The sequence below is a fragment of the Nelusetta ayraudi genome, unplaced genomic scaffold (assembly GCF_046127955.1).
Source record: "Nelusetta ayraudi isolate G7.1 ecotype Tasmania unplaced genomic scaffold, CSIRO-AGI_Nayr_v1 ptg000083l, whole genome shotgun sequence".
NCBI lineage: Eukaryota > Metazoa > Chordata > Actinopteri > Tetraodontiformes > Monacanthidae > Nelusetta > Nelusetta ayraudi.
In genome coordinates this window covers 513,627-526,154 of record NW_027466133.1, presented here as the reverse complement: position 1 = coordinate 526,154, position 12,528 = coordinate 513,627, and the positions used below count along the sequence as shown (strand labels likewise).

Here is a 12,528-nt window from a genome sequence, read left to right as displayed (position 1 = left end):
CGTAATCGGGACCCGAGCAGCTGGACGGCGCGGCTGCAGATGCAGGTAGGTGCAGCAGCAGCAGGCAGTTTACAGGGAAACACCAGGCTGTGTTCAAAAAAACCACCCACCACAAGGTCAACCTTGGCTTTTTTTCTCATTTCTGAACAGGTTCTCGACGGTCAAGCTAGTGGCTAACAGCTAACGCCGCTTATAGTCTTGTGGGGTGACTGGAGTGTGGGGCGACTGTAGGTCAAGAGGTAGAGCGGGTTGTCTAATGACCGAAAGGTTGGCGGTTCAAATCCTGCTCCATCCCAGTCTGTTGCTGTGTCCTTGAGCAAGACACTTAACCCACATTGCCTTACCACCACCAGTGTCACTGTGATATGAATGAATAAGGTTCAATGTAAAGTGCTTTGGGTGCCCTGAAAAGTGCTACATAAATCCAATCCATTATTATAGCGTGTGCTTTAGGGTTGACGAACGCTACGTATTTTTTCATTTTTGCGACGGTGTTCGGAGAGACGTTGGAGGGCGGGGAGAACAACCTGACCGTTCTCAGGGTTTGGCTATGGACGCGTTAGGTAATGTGTTACGTAAGCGTCGCTATGCATTGTGGACGACCGCATATAAGGGCGTGCGGTCAGATGCAGGCAGGCGCGCATGCGTGAGTTTTTTTTTTTTCACTTCCTGCATGCTTGGTCTTCGTTAGCACGCTGCCTTCAGCACACTGCGTTTGCCAAATACTCAGAGCATCGCGCCGCCAACACCCTTGTTTGTGTTTCGCGACAACCCGGGTTGCGTTCTGGCTGTTGATTGGCTGCCACTGTACATGCTAATGATTATCCAAGTCCACCTGTTGCGGTAAAGCTTGTATGTTTTTTGTAAATTCGTGACTTTACCTACATGACAGGTGTTGCCAGACAGCAGACTTTATTTCTGCAAATATTTGGACGGTCTGCAAGAGACGTGTGAGCATTAATTTGGAAAAAAAAAAAGAGGAAACGAAAACTCATTTGTTATCAACCAATCAAATCACAATCTAAACGTGTGAGCAATACAAGGTTTTATTGCTCCTCCTCCTCTGATGTATTTTAGGCGGTTCCGCCCTCTTCCATTGGGAATCAGAGGTGCAGGAACCAAGGAGCACTCCTATTGTGCTCATAGGCACAATTTTTCAGATTTTCTTTAATTTTGAAAGAAAGAAAGGGGAAAAAATTGGGTCCAACACTGACACAGTTTTAAAATGAGGCACTTGAAGAGTTTGTATTACATTTATTGCTGTCACTGTGGTTACTATGGCTGCAGACCGTTTGCCGAATCTCTGCTTTGTATAGGTTATATGGTAGGTTATTTTCATGCTGGGGACAGAGGACAGGATCCTATTTATTTCTTTGAAGTTTGAAAAAAAAAAAAAAAAGGTGTTTAAACCAGGTCAAATCTGAAAGGCGCTCGTCGGTAACCACCGCGGCTGTGATGCGGTCAGCCATTAGCTGCTGCTGGCTCGCTAACATTAGCCTTCTTGCTGCCACTTGCTGGTCGTCCATTCTCTGTTGCGTGCATCCTTTTTTTAGTTTATCATTGAAAAGTCAAATGAATAATAACAATAACATACATAATAATAACAATAAATAAATTATTTTAAGCACTTGCCACCAAGTGGTCAAAGATGTGAATTGCAATGCGTCAAAGACGACCTACAAATTTTTATCTGCGAGTTTGCATTTGTGCCATTTGAAATGGTGCCAAGCTACGACGAAAAGGGAAAGAAAGAATACAACGTCTGAAAATCAGTGACATCAGTTGTCCACATGGCCGATGGCTGCAGCTGTTAATAGTTTTTAAGCCTCAGGAGGGACATAAATCAGAGAGTTTAATCACATGTTATAGCCTTAGGAAAAATAGGTCCATGTTTCTCATTGTGCACACAAGATAAAGCATCGCATAAAAAACTTCATCCAAGGCTGATCTCAGCGCGATGGGAACATTTTGCACGCATGAGTTAAATATCTCCACGATCAATCAGCAATAAAAGACAAAAAAAACAAAGTTGTCTGCCATAGTTGTTTTTTTTTACAACGGGCCGCAACGCAAAAAAAAAAAAAGGCAAGTCAACGGCAAACAAGGCTGTGTTTGTGTTGCAAACAATTCAGGTTGTGACGAAGAGCAACTCAGTGTGTCCCCGTCAGTCTAAGATTTAGCAGAACATAATACTGGGAATGTGCACCACACCTTGAAAACAGTCCTTCAGCACACTTTTAATCTTTGTTAAATTATATACTGAAATCGGAAATGTTGAGCTTGAGAAGAAAAATCCCACGTAGGTCCATTTATCGTAAGAGTATTTTGGAGTTTGTCCTCTTCTAGGCTTCCGTACAAACATGGCAGCCCCCCCCCCCGTGAAATGAGACCCGATGTCAAGTACATTTTAAAAATGAAACCAAACAAACCTTGTTGTTATTATCAACACACAGTGACAGCCATGAAAAGGTGATGACACACGACGGTAAACCTGCGTACACATTATATCGCGCATCTCACAGTACAAAACTGGAGCTTTGAAGCCACAACATTGCATTATTATAATGTGACTGCACAGATAAAAGAGCTAATCTGAGGGCGGGGCTCTGGGAATCAGCGCAGATTAAAGTACGTATATGTACATATTTTTTCCCCAACTCATTACATAAAAAAACCCGACGCCGGCTGAATTCGTCGCCCTCTTTCCTCACCGGCCGGCCATCCTCTCTAATCTCGGCCGGTCGTCGCACACAGAGGGCCGCTCTGTTACCTCCCCCCACCCTCGACCCCCTCCCCGCTCGCCTCCCCACCCCTCCCCCACCCTCCCGCCGCAGCGGAGACGGGTGAGTGAGAGGGCTCTCCAATCTGAGAGGGCAGAGCCGCGGCGCTAACAGAGCAACTTTGTGTTCCGCCGCGCGTGCACGTAACAGCGGTCATATGACTGCAAGGAGGCGGACAAGAGCAAAGGGGGAGGTGTGGGGGGAGGGAGGGGGGCGTACACGGCTTCCAAGCTGCTGATGAGAGGAGAAATGAAAGGAGCGCACACGTGTGTGTGTGTGTGTGTGTGTGTAGGTGTGTGAGACTGTTGTGTTGCAGGCTTAAAGCTACAAATTGCAGATTCTTGCTCGTGCAACGATGAAAATAGTCTGCATGTCCTCCTCCTCTTCCTCCTCCTATTCCGTTACCATAAAGTTTCTAATCTAAATCGCAGGGCGGCTGTTTGTGCTCAGTAATCTGCTGCTTAACAAAGCAGCGTAATTGCCACACCTTGTTTGAACAGGTGATATACTCCCTCACGCTCTCTCTCCCGCCCTCACCCACTTCATATCTCTCCGCTTTCGCCCATGTTGAGGCCTTGGCTTGACGACATCTGCTGGGATCTTGTAAAACGGGAAAAACAAATAGCCGACGTGATTTCATTATAACCACGTATAAATATTTGTTGGCATTTCACAGATATGACTCAATTAGTTTCATAGCACAGCAAAGCATCGTGCATCACGCCCACGTGCTGCGTTTAAGGAGCCATTTTATAGCCGTTTTCAAGCCTCCATAAAACCCTCCACCAATCTTCACAGAGCAGCATGTTTAGCGAGCCAACACCTGGCAGGGGGTGTGGTCACTGACCTGGTGGGGGTTCTTGCGTGAGGTGCCGTGAGTTACCTGTGGCTCAGGCAAGCAGCTAACCAAGGCCAGCTGTAGCCCCGCCTCTTTATCCTGATTGGGCCGGTCAAACTGGGACAAGACTTCAAAAACTGACCTGGTTGTTGAGCGAAGGCCCCCAGAGTCCAAGATGGCTCTGTTCAAGATTTTTGTATTGCAGTTATGGGAAAATTGCTTTTTTTTTTTTTTTTTGCAGTCCCTCAAGTGACCACAATCGGTGTGGGGCCACATTGCCAGTTCGGTACGTGCTTGAGCCACAGACGTTGCGGCTCCAGATATTCTGCCGCAATCTTGAATTATGCGGTTATTATTGTTATGAAAAATTAATATTGCAGACGTTGCAGATTTCTTCACACGACAGAGAGCTCTTTACCTCGTCAAGGGAGGGGGAGGAGGGATTGGGGGGCAGAGAGGGAGGGAGTGCACGTATGAAACGCACCTGGACACCATTCCAGCCTATTTACTGTAAACGGCAGCAGCCAACTCGCAGATATCCAACACACACACACACACACACACACACACACACACACACACACACACACACAACACACACACTGCAGCGTCCACACAGCGATAACCCTAACCCTTCCCATCGCTCACAGACAGAATACAGACGTGCCATTGTGGTCGCTGGCCGGCCTTGTGACTCAGTGTGACCCGCCGCATCGCCGAGGAAGAAGAGGGAACGTTAAAGGGAGTGTTGCCGCAAAAAAAAAAAAGATTATTTACAAAAAAAAAAGCATCCAGAGTAGCAGTGTCTGACCCTGCCCCATGCCACCGGCCCGCCCATCCTGCTCCTCACCCTCTGAAACAGTCGAGAGGAGGGGGTGGGGGTGGGACGGAGAGGGGAGGGGCGGCAGATGGCGTAGAACACTGTCCATCATTGTCTCTGGTGATGAATGAGCGGCGTCCTCACATGTCTGCCGGACACTGGCTTCGCTAGGACAACACGTCAGCGGGAGAGAGAGAAAGAGAGAGTGAGAGAGAGAGAGAGAAAGAGAAAGAGAGAGAGAGAGAGTGAGAGAGAGAGAGAATCGTTCTCTTCCAAACACGCGTTTTCGCTTTCCGTGTTTCAGTGAACCTTAAAAGAAAAAGTAAAACTTTTAAAGTTCACTGAAATACGGAAAGTGACAACAAAAGCATCGATGTTGTTCAGTCGGTGCAACAGAACTGAAGCGATTGTCCAGTTGGTTGTTTTGCCAGGTTCAGTTGGACTGGTGGACTAGTTTTTTTTTTTGGTAGTTTTCTCCTGAACAAAAAATGACGCCAGTGGCAAGGCAGCTCCGTCCTGCAGGTATTTCCTGTTTCAACGCGGCTCCCTCTGCTTCTTTTGCATTTTTCCAGCTGCTCTCAGCTCGGGCCTTCCTTCTGCTCTGATTGGCTGAATGGTCCTTGCGAGCCGCCCTCTGATTTCTCTCATAGCAGCGTAGCTGTTGATTTTACGAGTGAGGTTCATGTTGGCAGACAGATGATTGTATTTGACTGAAAACCTCAGAACTGTGGGAGCTCCTGCCGATGGATGCGTGAGCAGACACTGGTGGTCGTTTTGCTGATCCCAGCAGGCAGGAGTGCAGGGAAGCACGGAGCCCTTCTGGGGATTAAAAATCCAACAGCTCTCTTAACTTTATGTCCTTTTTTTTTTTTTTACTGCTGGCTGCAGGACAAAATTGGCCCGCTGGGACAATAAAGGCATCTTGAATTTCGACTCTTGGAGCTGTAGGTCGCTGCCACCATCACCTTCCGAGATGGACTAATTATTATTTAAACGGTGCGTCTGCAGCGTTTCTATTTAGCTCTTGGGTGCTCATGTGAAACAAGACGAAATGGAAACATGCTGAACAAGTTGCACTTCTGAACTAACAGCTGCTCCCTTTAACAGTCTCTGAACAGTGTGGGCTTTAAATCATCCTCCATGACCCACTTCACACTGTCACCATGGATTTTTAAAGCACCATATTACCCACAATTCTCCTCACTGATGTTTTTTTTTGTTTCTCGCAATAATCTGTGTCCATCTGTCAGCGAACCCCCCAGACACGACGAACGTCCCTCCTTCATTTCTTTGGATTGGACCGTTTTTTCAAAAAAAGCCATACAGTTCTCAGAACCGGCCCTTTGTGATGTCACAAATGGCACTGGTACATCACTCGCACCTCTCCCTGACTTCGGCTCTCTTGTCTGCGACAAGATTATTTTTTTTCCCTCCCTCCAGCGTTCTCTGCAGGAGGGAGGCTGTAAACGCAGGGCTAAACGTGCTCGTTTTCCCCTCATCTGTGGCGTTTCCTGAATAATTGACGCCGCAGAGCCGCTGCCCTGGAGTCGGGGGACGGGAAATAAAGACGTGAAAAGGGGCAGAATACGGATGGCGTGGAACATCAGGGGTCCTGCGTCGAGACTGTCGAGGTTTCCTGCCTGCATCCAGCTGCAGCTCCTGCATCCTCTTCCCACTTCAGCCTCACATGACTGTGACGTCGGACGGAGCTGTGACTCATTGACTCATTGGCTCGGAAAGGCCTCGTTTCTCTCAGTCAGCTGAGCAATGTACAGAAACGGCCGAGACCTCTTTACAGGCAACAAGACAGCACTTTTTTTCCCCCTAAAGCATCACATGATGCTGCATTCAGTTGTGGATCCTTGGCTGAGGGGGAGGGACCACTATTTTCCGCTTCTTGGAGCTTTAAAGGGTCTTTACGCTCTGCGTCCAGGAATTCTAGATTTATGTGTTCCATGTTTCCGCTGTTACTGTTGGATCCGTTTGCACCAGCAGCAGCAATAATTACAAAAGCTGCCGACCTTGAGATGTGTCGGCATTTTTCCTCGGTTGGAGAATTCCTCCTTTTGGATTGACACACTTCCAGGCTGCTCATGTTAAAGGGCGTCGCCAATAACTGAAGGCAAACACGCCTGCCAGCGTTTAACTAGTGCACAATCCCTACCCTCTGGGTCAGAGCGCTCAGGAGCGAACCGGAGAACAAATATTTGTTTTTTTGGGGTTTTTTATTTCTCTCTCTTAGAGAGGAAAACAATATTGTGTTTACAAATTCAATTTTGTTAGAGAGAAGGAACGAGAAAATGGGATTTCCCCCCAACAAATCTTATCAGAGCTGCAGGAGCTCTGATACAGAATCACACCCGTCTGCAACTGTGGCAGTCTGTGGAGAATCTGGCGGTGTTTACTTTTTCATCCCAGAGCAGCCTTGCGTGGCTAATTATACCCCAACAAAAAAATAAATAAATAAAATATCTATGAACACCAACATTTTAGCCATCTTCTTACAGCCTCCTGATAAAACTGACGTGTTGCTGGACTTTCCACAAATTAGGAAGTGCACAGAAACGAGGCGGCCACAGAGTGCGCAGCCAATGCTAAATTAAGGGGCGCTGTCACCAACCTAGGAGGTGTACTGGCACCCTTTGTGACATCACAAAGTACACATTTTTCACAACTGTGCGTTTTAAGCTCAGATGTTCCACAAAGTAGAGCGACTAGCAGAGGTAGGATGACTTCAGTGACACATTACGATCATAAAACACAGATGAAGTGCATTTCTGGTGATAAGGCACCTTCAAAGTCTGCAGGAACTCCACAAACTCTGTCTAGGAAGTGAGGTAGGAATTCTACTAAGTTTCAGGACAATAGGTCAAATTGTCTTCCAGCAGGCCTGTAGTTGTGATAAATGAAAGCGCCGCAAACAACAAGCGAGCGAGAAGGGCGGCGACACCGGGAACGTCGACCAATCACAGTTACATAACTATGACTGTGTTCTCGTCAATGAGGCTTTCAGCTTCTTCTTTTTTTTTTTTTCAAAGCATGATTTGCTCAAACAGAACGGCTCCCGCTGGTGTTGTATAAATAATTTGACTTTGTGTTTAGATTCGCTGCGCGTCTGATGCGTCTAACGCTGAGGAGACTTGATGGTCTGGTCGCCGAGAGAGGGAGGGACAGAGAGAGAAAGAGAGAGAGGGAGAGAGAGAAATTGAGAAAGAGAGAGAGAGGAACAAGAACTGTAGGATTCTTCCTCAAACTGACCAACATCCCTTTGGTTTTGGACATTTTGTTGATATTCTAATGAGCACTTTCTGCACCACTCCACTCGGAGGAGAGCGATCAGGGTCATCTGCATATTTACTCCACCTGACACTTTGCAGCGCTCTCTGCTCATGCCTAGCTGACGGTAATAAAACAAGATTTTTATTTGTTCTTCTTTTTTATTGGTTGTTTATTTTTTCTAATCATGTGTTGGCCTCCTGGAACTGCTAACGTCACCGAGAAAAGCTGCTTTTTCTTGGTTCTGTTCGTATTTTGAGCACTTGCTCAAAATGAGAGTCTGAACTTGGGCTCTAGCTGGGCTTCCACACCCCACCACCTGTCATGTGACTGTAGGTGGAGGAAAGCCTCCAGTGCAATGGAAATACCCAGAACTATTTGTCACTGACTACTACTGTTTTTTTAAGTTTTGTTTTATGTGCACGTTTTGTCCGTGCGCATGTACACCTCCATGAACATGATCGGAACTGGGATAAGGCTAATAGCAGGACTCCTGGGCCCATAGCGGCTGCCGGTCGAGACGCCTGCGCTCACACTGGGACTGGGCGGCGCTGATCCCACAGTGAAGCCTCTGTTTGCCAGCGTCAGTGTCACCGATAAAAGTTGTCAAAGGGCGTTTCCGGGGCCATGCCGTCTCGCCATGACACATCAACTGCACCTTTAAATGCAGCAATTCCCTTAGCCGGATGCGCAACGCGTGAGCGTAAACGTTGCAACGTGAGCCGACGGCGGCGAGGTCACTTCCGTCTGACCTTTTCGTCCTCCGGCGCCTGCCAGAGTGAGTCTGCCAGCTTTAAATAAATAAATTTAAAAAATTGTCTAATTTGAGTCATGCACTTCCCATCGGCTGCGGAGATGTTATGTGATACACAGTACGTTTTGGTTTGTTTTTTTTTAGTTGTTTTGTGTGTTTTTTTTTTTAAGGAGCGCTGCAAAGATTGAAACCTCATGTCTTCAATCCCAACTTTGGCTTCCGACGCGGCTTAATGTTTCACAGAACGGGTCATTCAAACTTTAATTTAAGCGGAGCCGCACTTTTGCACGGTGCCGCCGCTCTGCGGAGAAACATCTCATTGTTCTGCCACAATAACCAAATTACCGATCTTCCATTTTTTGGTTTGAGGTCATCGATTGTGCACTTCAGTTCCATTTATTTGCAGCCATCAATCCGCTTTGTATCTCAACCGGTCACGCAAGTCCAAACAATCTTTTCCTTCAAAATTTGTGCAAATTTAAAAAAATCAAGCAAGTCATGAGATTACACGCGACCCCCCCCTCCCACCCATCTCAACCAAAAAAAAAGCTGCCCGACATGTCTGCCTGATTAAATATTTAGAAAAGCATCAGGACATTGTTTACTTTGTCAATGACCAGCAGAGCCGTGCTCAAATGTATAAATATTTATTATGTAAGACTCCGAAAAACTATTTCCTGGCAGTTGGGTCGGTCCACAAAGAAAGATAGTGGATTCTACACAATGGGAAAAAGAAACATCGAATATAGGAAGGAGCAAGACACATGTAATTATGCATCAAAGAAAAACACGTTAAATAACTCTAAATATGCTTTTTATGAAAGGCGGCTATTTTAAAATTTTTAAATATTAAACATGTTTGAATTATTTTAAACTTTTATTGTTTCCTACAAAATTCCATGTGTGTTCATACGTAGTTTTGATGCCTTCAGTGAGAAACTGCAATGTCAGTAGCCATGAGAATGAAAGAAGACATTCAATTCATTGGGTGTGTCTAAACCTTTGACTGATGATAGATATATCAACAAGCTTCTTTCCTGCTTGGGAGTCGGGAAGTCTCAGCAGTCCAGTTTTGTGCAGGAAATGGTGACGCTGGCAACATCAAATATACATGTTCAGTGTTCGTGATGCTCCTCAGAGGTCGAGCAGCACGTGATGCGACGTGCCGTTCACATCTTTTTTGTTTGTTTGTTTTTTTTACACGTCCACTGGGAGGAATTCCTTCCCTCCAGGAGGATTATGCGGATTAAAAAAGGTCACCACCTCTTCCATCTATTCACGTGTGGTTGGAGTGGGAAAAGGTGCCAGTGGGCGTCGCTCCTCTCCGCCTCAAAGAGTTGCAGAATTTGTGCCGGCCTGAGAAGGAGGAGATCTGTAGCCCTCACACACATTTCCTCTGTCTGATGACGTCAAAGCTCATCCAGAACTGGAGTCCCGTTCAGCTCAAACAAACTTTCCTGATGTTCGTCAGACTCCTTTGTGTGCGTCCGCACAGCCCTGCCATGCGCTGCCGAGAGCAGCAGCACTTGGAAAGGAAAGAGTCGTCGATCGATCACCCGCACCATCACACAGACACACACACTGCTGCCTGTCTGGCAATAATTAATTACACAACGTCTCTCCAGACGGAGGCTTCTGTGCGTCGTCGCCTAGCTGTACTCGTCACTCGCAACTTCCTGTCCCATGAATCTCACACGGCTGTTGATCAGCTGACGTCTCTGCACCTCCTGCATGTGCGTGTGTGTCCCGTTCAAGTCTTAAAGCTTCACCTCTCTGGTGTGGGAACTCGTAAACATCCCCCCATGGCCGGCCGTCCCGACCTCGGGAGGAGGGTTTGATCATTATTTCTACCTCCGCCTGGTCCCGACACGGTAGCGGCGACTTAACACAGATCTGGGGATTATCATTGTTTCGCCCTTGGGAGTGGGGTCGGGGTCGGGGTGTGGTGGGGCTTTTTGAGAATGAGCGCAAAAAATCCTTTTTGCTGGCTGACAGCGAGGGCGAGCCGACGTGACGGCTCCCAGTCTGCGGATGACCGGCGGCCACTGAGGCACCTGATTATCAGGCATGTGAGTCCGCTTCCCCCCCCTCGCACACACACACAAACTCTGTACATATACATTATTTTGCTCCGGGACCTCTCTGATTGTGATGTATTCAGAAGTTTCCAGTGGAGAGAGATGAGGCAGAGATTGTGCTTGTTTGGGGGGAGGGTGGCTTGGACGGGGGTGAAGCACACTTATTTGACTTCCTCATATGGTCTTCTTCTTTCCGTCCGTCTGGGAGAAACATGAACGGTTTAGGTGACGTTTTTATTTTTCTTAAGCCAATCAGATTCCAGGCCAGCCAGTCGAGCTAGAAGGCAACAGCACGAGGCTTCTTATTGGGGATTTAAACACTTTAAACACGCTGAACAGGCTGTTTGAATCTCGGGGGTAGGGGGTGGCGGGGCAGAACCGTGACGAGGCAGTGTGCACACACGAGTCAAGCGAGCGTGGTGGCGGCTGTGACGGAGTGTGAAGGGTGCGGCTCAGAGTGTTGGGTGTTGACTGGGATGATGGGAGTGTTAGTATTTGTTGTAAGGTGTCAATGTGTTTTTTAGCGTTGTTTTGCAAGTTGTTCCAGGTGTAATAATGACTGTAGGGTTGTTGTTTATTTTTTTTATTTTTTTTGCTTATATAATTTCGGGCGATTTTTGGCGCAATGGTTACCGCTGCCGCCTCACAGCAAGAAGGTCGTGGGTTCGACTCCAGGCCTGCGACCTTTCTGCGTGGAGTTTGCATGTTCTCCCTGTGTCTGCGTGGGTTCTCTCCAGGTTCTCCGGCTTCCTCCCACAGTCCAAAAACATGCATGTGAGGTCAATTGAGGTCATTGGAAATTGTCCGTAGGTGTGCATGTGAGTGTGAATGGTTGTTTGTCTCTATGTGGCCCTGCGATGAACTGGCGACTTCTCCAGGGTGTCACCCTGCCTTTGCCCTAAGACAGCTGGGACAGGCTCCAGCAGACCCCCGTGACCCTGATCTCAGGAAGAAGCGGGTATAGAAAATGAATGAATGAATGAATATATAATTTCTGTTGCTATGCAGGACAAATTCTTCTTCTTCGAGGAGGAGGAGTCTGATTCCACTCTGTATCAGGCTTCTGTTGACGTTGTTGTCTCTTCTTGGAATTTGAGAAGGGGCCAAACTGACATTGCAAGATGACTGTTAGAAACAAAAAACCTGTTTGAGGGTCTAGGGATGCACAAGTACGATCCACCTGCAAAACCTGTTCTCAAAGGTTTGCAAGGTTGACGCCACAGTGTTGTTGTCATGTATACAAAAAAAAGGCTGAACCGTTACTGACCGTCCCCAGATGCGACATTGGGTAGTTAACGAGACCCAGAGCGGACCAGGAGGACCGCCCAGCTAAATGTCAGTAGCAGCCCTTAGTTACGGTCAGACTGCAATGATGACGACAATAAAGCAGGTTTTTCTTCTTTTTTTTTTAAAGTAACTAAGAACTGTAATGGTAATATCAACTGCTCGGTATCGTCCAGAGATCAGATGTAAGTTCTTGTACTGGGGCTGAAAAGTGGCAATGCTGCATCCCAACCAGCTGCACCAGTGGCTTTAATTTCATCTTCATTAAATCACATGTTCCCCAGGAACTGCAGGCAGGCGGACGGCACGGCGGCACGGTGCATCTAATCACCGGTCGCCGTGACTCACAGCTCAACCTTCCATACGCTCTCGGCTGCAGTAGCAGAGCGCCATGCTGGTGGTTGCAGACTGGATCTGCATTCCCAGCACTGATGTTTTTATTTAATGATACAAAAATAAATACATTTAAAAAGAAAAAAACAAAACAACCAAAAAACACTGAACCAACTTTTAACAATAGCACCTTTTCCTCTTTTTTGCTGCTTCATGTCGCAGCTATTGCAACTTCCAAACATGAGCGGCTGCTGTCTTAATTTGTTTTCCAGGATCCAGCACGTTTCCGCCCCGCAGGCCTGCGCCACCTTAATTGATTTTCGTACGTGGCGCATTTGTTGAAGTTCCTCTCGAGTCGTCAGGCG

At 47.1% G+C, this 12,528-nt stretch overlaps 1 protein-coding gene across 3 annotated transcripts in view; it reads left to right on the top strand.

The window, feature by feature from the left end:
- Positions 1-12,528, top strand: part of gnaz (guanine nucleotide binding protein (G protein), alpha z polypeptide) — a 30,416-nt gene that overhangs the window by 3,634 nt on the left and 14,254 nt on the right. The window contains exons 1-2 of one of the 3 annotated variants that reach the window (XM_076044829.1): positions 5,654-5,804; positions 5,970-7,841. The exons of 1 other annotated variant lie outside the window; for it this stretch is intronic. The gene's annotated coding sequence lies outside the window, so the exon portion shown is untranslated. Of the gene's footprint in view, positions 1-5,648; positions 7,842-12,528 lie in introns of those variants that run through there. One more of the 3 variants, XM_076044828.1, reaches the window with a different exon arrangement.